The sequence below is a fragment of the Chenopodium quinoa genome, unplaced genomic scaffold, assembly GCF_001683475.1.
Source record: "Chenopodium quinoa cultivar QQ74 unplaced genomic scaffold, ASM168347v1, whole genome shotgun sequence".
In the NCBI taxonomy this organism is placed as follows: domain Eukaryota; kingdom Viridiplantae; phylum Streptophyta; class Magnoliopsida; order Caryophyllales; family Amaranthaceae; genus Chenopodium; species Chenopodium quinoa.
The window spans coordinates 851,737-859,858 of NW_018742864.1; positions in this window are offsets into that span (position 1 = coordinate 851,737).

The following is an 8,122-nucleotide window of genomic DNA, read 5'->3' on the forward strand; positions in this document are numbered from 1 at the left end:
CCTCATGATCTTTGGGTCGTAGGCAAAATCCGGTTTGGGCCCAGTTTAGTATTTTGGCCATAACTTCCTCATTATTCATCGGAATTGGGCTTATAATATATTGTTGGAAAGGTCTTTGCAAGACCCATCCAACTACACCACTATTGGACCCGTATCATGGACCAACCAAACTGGAATGGACGTTTTCATAAAATAGAGTGGGTTTTCGCAAACAGAAAGAAAGAATTTTAACAAAAACTAACCGCAACACTAGACTTTTCACACTTTCACCTCATTCGATTATGGTTCGACGTGAAAGGCACTCATCACCGGGTTTGGTTTTGGGGAGACACAAGTGGGTGTCTACAAAAGCCCCCACTTTGACTAAGTTTGGAGAAACGCAAGTTTCGAAAACAAAAGTCAAAGTAGCGATAGGGACGGAGAATGATTCAGAACGTTCTGCGATCCTAAATCAATCTTATAACGCCGATACCTGCAAAACTAGCATTAGTTAAACAGATAGAAGAGTTAAGAAACGCGTATCTTACACCGTCGAGCACACGTCTCCGAAAGTAACTGATTTGCTGCCGTACTGTTGTTTTGATGACCTTCCGCAAGCTAGAGAATGCCATCCCGCTTGAAAACTGCTACGCCTGTAACTGCTTCCAAATTAGAAGATTGCTTCGCCTGAAACGATCCTCCCCGCTTTGATAATATTCCACATCCAAGGGAATACTATAGAAGATTGCTTCTCTTGAAACAATCTCCATCTGCATTGATAATATTCCAAATCCTAGGGAATATGATCGAAGACAACTTCGCCCGAAATTACCTTTAGTTGTTTGTGACAACTCTCCACAATCTAGGGAATGCCACCTTGGTGCTTTGACATTCTGAACAAAGAGCTCCTTTTTGATATGTTCAATTTCCACTGTGATAGTCTTCGAAAAGATCACTGCTTTTTAATCCTTAATACTGCCATGCCAGTACGTCGGCGCTTTGCTGCTTATGAACCAGTATGTCGGTGCTTTTGCTGTGATGACAATCCTCTTTTCTTTGGGAATAGTTGCCAACACAACTCTTGTATGATGTATGACAATCCGATTTAGGGAAAGTTGTCAATGCCACGTAACAATCCATCCTTGGAAATGTTGTCACGATGAAGCGACAATCCGTACCTCGGAAAATTTGCCAAAATCCAATTTTTGGAAAAGTTGCCAATGCTTCGTAACAATCTTTCATAAGAACTTTGCTACGATCAACAATCCACATCTTGGAATATAACTCTTGAGAGCAATCCACCTTGGAAATTTGCCAACGCTGTGTGACAATCCTTTTGGGAAAATATTGCCACTATTGACAATCCGCGTCTTGGAACATTTGCAAAAAAGAGTCGACCGAAAATCCACTTCGGGAAAAGTTGCTACTTACTGAAATGAATGACAATCCACGTTGAGGAACTTTTCCAAAATTTATAATGAATAGAGACTTATGACAATCCTTTGGGAAATTTTGCTATAGGGAACTAGGTGTATGACAATCCAATTTCGGAAAACTTGCCAGCGATGACAATCCAATCTTTGAAAAAATTGCCAAACAAAGAAGGAGCACGACAATCCACGCTTGGAAACTTTGCCAGAGATGACAATCCAATCTTGGAAAAATTGTCGTTGAAGAAGATGCACGACAATCCATTTTTGGAAATATTGTCAGTTCGGGATGACAATCCAATTTTTGGAAAACCTTGTCGTTTAATAAGAATGCGCGACAATCCATATTTGGAAATATTGTCGTTTGAGTGCTTGCTTTTGAACTGATTGTAATGAGCCAGTGTTTTAGGCGCTTAAGCTAAGTGAGAGGATCTTTCGTCAGGTCGATCACTTATTGCAATTGTAATCAAACCGACTACTTAATCATGTCAAATTTCTTATAGGGGCTAATTGGCGTACCAAGGAACCCGAAATTGCTGCATGAAGTCAAAATCACCTTTTTGAGAGGCTTCGAGCTCTGTCGTTGCTGAGATATCTCTGGCGCCAAGTATTGGAGTAGGGTCTTCCCTATTCTGCTGCACCTGTATTTATTTTTTGACTATAGAACTTTGACAATTTATTTAATTATCTTAGGGTTGACCTAAGGTTTAGCGTTGCTTGACTCATCGACTCGACACGACTCAAGGCATAAACTTGACTCGATATGATTGACTGACTCGAGGTTGACTCGACTCGAAGTATAATGACACATGTGTTAGACTCAAATCGAAATGATATGACACGACATGACTCAATGTGTACATGACTCGTGTGTGCATTGTAATGTGATCGTACGACTCGAAAAAAGCAAAAAAGCAAAAATTTTCCGTCAATTGTGGAGGGTACCGACTTTCTCCCGAAAAAGAAAGACGTGAAAAAGAAAATCAAAAGTTTGAAGATGCATGTTGAATGAGCTTAGTCAAATGTTGTTTGATACTATCTCTCAAGGTTCAAGGATTAATCCATCCTAGGCTATCTCAATGGTTGACTCAATGATGAAAGCATTTGGGTGACTTAGGCACGGAGGCTAAGCACTTCATACTTCATGATGCAATGACAATTGTGAGTGATGAGCGATAAGGCATGCTTCAATGTTGTATTAAGATTTCATGACAAAGGGTTCCTAAGGGAAATATATTTGGTCATGTATGTGTGCAGTGTGTGAAAGTGACACTAAAGCTAGGCCGCAAGAGCTAAGTGTGTGAAAAGATATTATTGTTAGAAGAGCCAAATAATGGTGACTCTTAGGCTAGGTAAGCTAATGATGTAGGGATCAAGCCCCCAAGTCTAGCTCCAAATGAATAGGGATGAGCATTGGAGATCCCTTGATATGATCATGGTGTAAGTGTGTGAATGTGAATATGAATGCATGTTTATTGCGGCCGCACCTCGATGTGAGGTTGGCTACGTATCCGTTAGGAATCAGGCCGAACGTAGCTCTAGCCAAACCTCGCACAAGTGTGTATACCTCAAAAAGGTCTTTTTAAGGGTTGTAACTTGGTTAGGCTAACGGCTAAAGAAGAAGGGGATAAAGGCTCAAGACCCTAGACAAGCCCCCAAGGTGTGCAACCTTACTTTTGAATCTTTATAATTTTATGCTTGAGTTTCTACTCTTTTTTAGCTCTTTTTGCTTTAGCATTTATTTTATTTTTATAAGTGTGGGCAATCCCGATCATGCGGTCTATCACTCACTTGGCATTCATGTTTCTCAGGCACGGTACCGAGCACTCGATAAGAGACGCAATCTGAGACGTGTTCTTATCGAAGATATTTTCACATCATAGACATTGGAACACTTGCCCTTTTGTACACTTGTTTTCGTTTTTTTATTATTGCTTATTTTTTTGCTATTGCTTTCTTTTGAATTTGCTCAAGCTTTCTTTAGAATTGCATAAGTTGCACACCATCCCATCCCAAGGTTAGGTAGATGTAAGTTGAAAAAAGAAGGGTCTATCGTTAAACGAGGCTCAAAGTGGTTTATGATGAAAGGATTGTATAATTAAAGGGCGAAAGGAGATATGATGTGGCTACAAGGGTATACCTTGTGTTTAGCTCGACATGGATTTTTTTTTTGATGAAATGCAATGTGATGATCATGTGCAAGGAAATAAATGCTCATTTTATTAAAAGAAAATAAATAAAGAATCTACAAAAATTAATCTAAGGGAAAAGAAGGTGCTTATGATAGACTTATTGGGGAAAGGAAAAAATGAAAAAGAAATAGAAAAAAGAGGCCATGAAATCTTGTCGTTGCAGCTCGCCTCTTGTCTTGTGTCATTCGCTTCATCATCACCCAGTCTTCTCGTTAGCTAGAGGCAATGGGACCTTGTTTGCTTCTATGAGGTCTTGAATGAGATTTTGAAACCTGTAGCATTCATCAGCGGTATAACCGTTTCCTCGATGGTACTTGCAATAGGAATTTGGATTCCATCTCGAAGATCGATTTTCTGGTGTTGGATCCTCGGTAGGGCCAATAGGTTTGATTAATCCTCGATCATAGAGACGATCGAAAGCAGCATCGTAGGTCATTCCAATGGGTGTGAACTCTCGCCTGGGTTTCCTTTTAAATCCTTGATTGTCCATGGCTAAGACGTCATTATGGTCAAAGGTACTAACATTATTGCTAGAGTGGGCGTTTTCGGAAGAAGAAGGATTGTCGCTCTTCTTTCCTTTCCAGCCACCGTGGTTGCTATTGTTAGTAGCTTTTTGCTTTGCGAGGTCATCTTCGATCTCGATACCTACGTCATAGACGGCCTTGAAAGTATTCAAGTTGTGTTGATATTTTAAGTGCTTTGAATACTTTTCTTGGAGATTCTTTATAAACATCCTCACGGATTCTTTTTCAGTGGGGACCTCAATCATCTTGGCGGAAGTTTCCCTCCACTTATTAAAGAAAGAAGTAAAGCCTTCATTCTCTTTTTGTCTTAGCATCTCAAGTTGTCTATGGTCAGTTTCAACTTGGGTATTGCACTTGTACCTACCGACGAAAGCGTTCACTATCAATTCCCAGGTAGAGGTTTTCTCCTTGTCAAGGGAGAAGAACCATTGTTGGCAAACGGTTTCAAGAGATAGTGGGAACAGAGAGGGGAAAACCTTCTTATCGATACCCTTAATGCTCATTATAGTTTCAAAAGCTCTTAGATGGAAGTAAGGGTTATCTCTTGCCTTGAATTTAGGGATGTCAGTGGCGTTGAACTTATGCGGAAGAAGTTCCTTGTCCAGCGAGACCCCTTGCGAACTCATGCCCTGAAATTTGTAGTCACTAGATAGCATGCTCAAGCTTTCTTGCATGAGGTCCATCCGTTGTTGCTTCACGGGATCATCAACTTTGAGGGTGAGTAGTTTCAGTGTTTCAGTCATGGTAACCAATTGGTTCCTAAGCTCATTGACTTCTTCTTGAGTTTCCATTATCTTCTTAGCCTTCCTCTTTTGACGAATCGGTCTATCAAAAAGCGAGACTTGAATAAAGAAGTTGTCCTTGATTAATCGCCCTTCTCTCCTGGACCAAGTACTGTGGGAAAGGAATTTGGGGATACTTATTGTTAATTATTTGACTCAAACTTTATTCAACATGCAATGGATGGAGGAGGTGAAGAAAGATGGAAGAATGTGAAGAAGATTAAGATGCAGGTGGAGGGATATGAAGAATTAGGAATAGAATGTACTCCCAACTCAAATGACGGAAAGACCGACTCATGCATGGACCTAAGACATGGCCATGGTGATGTATACTCAAAGTGTGTGCTAAGACTAGTGAGTGTAGATGGTACTTTAAGACTCGTGTCATGACCATGTGGCTAGACTATGTGACTAGACTCAAGCAAAGAATAATTTAAGACTTCACGTATATGTATTAAACTGGACAGACTGTGGTATTTTAGTCATAACTTTTGATCTGCGATTCTGATTGGGATGAAACCAACGCCAAATTAAATATAAAACTCGGGGCTACAGATCCATAGGCTGTACGACTCTTAGTTCTTTCTAGAACTCCAGATATGACCAAAACAAGTTGACGTTTGTGCAGTATACGGGAATAAAAATCTGGGTTGACTTAAAGGAACTTTGACTCGATTTTATGTTTATTTATTAGCTCAAATTAATTAATTAATTAATTAAATAAATTCCTTTAGTCATTAATTTTAATCTCAACACAAATCAACAAACGGTTAAGAGGAACATAGAATATATATGCACAACAAATAATGCACAATTAGTCAAGTAGGCACAATATGATGCAATGAGTTCGCAACCTAACCATGGCTCTAGTTCTCTAAAGTTCGGGATATGGTTTAGTCAAATAGGGTCCATGGTTAATTGTCAAGATGCACCGCGTAGAAGCCTAACCGTGAAGGGTTAACGCGTGTGGATAGAACACCGCGAGTTTTTTAGAAAAAACTCGCTTCCATGGTTTGGTGAATTCAACCTCTCAGATATACCCTTTGTTGCCAGGAGCGTTCAATCGGGTAGATAGAGCATGAATTCCCAGAGGGTTATGTCCATATGTAGAACACATATGGGTTTCAGAAAAATGAGAAAAAATTCAATCAGGAAGTAGGATCGAGCAAACAATACGAAAAACCGGTCGAAATTAGAACGCATATTTCTGGCTCGGTATTGGGGGAAATTGGCGCCAACAAACAGAGACTGGCGCCAACTTTTAACTGTAGCGCCTGGCACCAATACTGGCGTCTGGCGCTACGGCTAAAAGTTTGGCGCCAAGCTCTGGCCCCTGATGCTACTTCCCACATGCCTCAGCAGCTTTCTGTGCTCAATAAAATCATCCAGTTTCGAGCGGTGTTATTTCAGTCCTAGTTGTGAAAGACATTTCTCAAATTTCCTACGTGTAAAATCCTATGTTTTTGACTCATTACGGATGGTCTTTCCAATGAGAACCTTTTTATGCATATGACACAATGTTAATCAAAATTACACACATGAAATACTTGGAACTTTTCGAGTCTCATCCACTCATTCTAAATCATTGCCGAAACAAATTCAGGAATTAAAATAGAAATCCTCCCCAGTGGAGTCGCCAAAAACTGTAGGGAATAGTTTCAAGCCTTTAAAATCCCACTAGCTTGAACCCCACTGTGATCATACACTAAAGTACGGTGGCGTCCAAAAGGGAAGAAGATAGAGCAAAAGAGTCGCCAACAAGTTTTTAAGGAACTTGTAAACCGTTCACGACGTGAAGGTTACACCCCTTAACGATCCAAGAGATCGTCAAATCCATAAGGTCATGAACCAAATAAGGGTTCGGGGATGATGGTACAAATCCAACCTAAAAGAGATTGAACCTGCCCTAATAATAGGCCTCTACTTTATTCTGCTTGTATTCATGTGCGCTTTCTGATTAACATGCAATCAATAGGATTAACCCTAAACCTGTTTAATCTATGTTGGTTGAATATTAATGCACATACAAATCTATTATTGTGATCACTTGAATTATAATCACAATTAACCCTAAAAAGATTATTAATTATCTAATTAAGCGCGATTACAAGTACCAAATTCCTTTTAAACATGCAATAAAAGGTGTGATCAAGCAATAACAATATATAATATATATATCAAGCAACATAATAAATAATCAACATCATAAAAATAAATTATAATTGAAATAATCATGTTAAAGCACAACAAGATCCTAGGCATGATACTAACAAGATTAATAACAAACCCCAGCATGTCACTAAGCAATAAAAATCAAATCTTTAGCCCTAACATGATACTAACATGAATTAATATTAGGAAGAAAATAAAAGGCATCATAAAAATCATATTTAATATTAAAAATACCCTAGACATGATACTAGGAATATCATAATATAAACATGATTTCTACATCATAATATCAATTAAACCATTAAAGTACTTACTTGGATGCCTCGTACCTCTTTCTAATAACAAAATACACAAGTTAGTAACTTCAAGGAAAATAATAATGAAAACAATTAAATTAAATAATTGAAATAGAGATTTGGGACCAAACCCTCAGAAATTAAAACCTTTCACGTCTACGGCGAAGGCAACTTCGAATATGTTCGATGTTTCTAGATCTTGTGAATGCGGAATTATTTATTTGAGAAAATGCTAGTTTAGAAAAGAGAGAGAGAGAGAATAATCAAGAAAATATTGACGAGAGTTGATGATTGATTAAGAGGAGATATGACCTTTATTTATAGGAAAAAAGAGAGTCGAAGAATTAAGAAAAGAATACAAATTCGAATCGAAATAAAACTCGTAGACAGCAGTTTTTGCGGATTTTGTTTTTATCATATCTTTTGATCCAGGAGTCGGAATAAGATGAATAAGATGTCGTTGGAAAGATATTGAAGTCTACTTTCTAACTCAATTAGAATCGGATTAAAATATATTGTAGAATAAAAGATATGTACGAAATAGTGAGACGGTTCAGTTTTGGATAGAGTTTGATATCTTATTCATATCTTTTTCGTTATAACTCGGAATTATTATTATAATATATCATTGGAAAGATAATTTCAAGATCTATCAAAACAAATTAAATTTGGATAAAAAATATGAGGCACGAAAATAATATCTGACTGTCTTTGAACATGTTTAAATCCGAATAGAATTAGGACTTT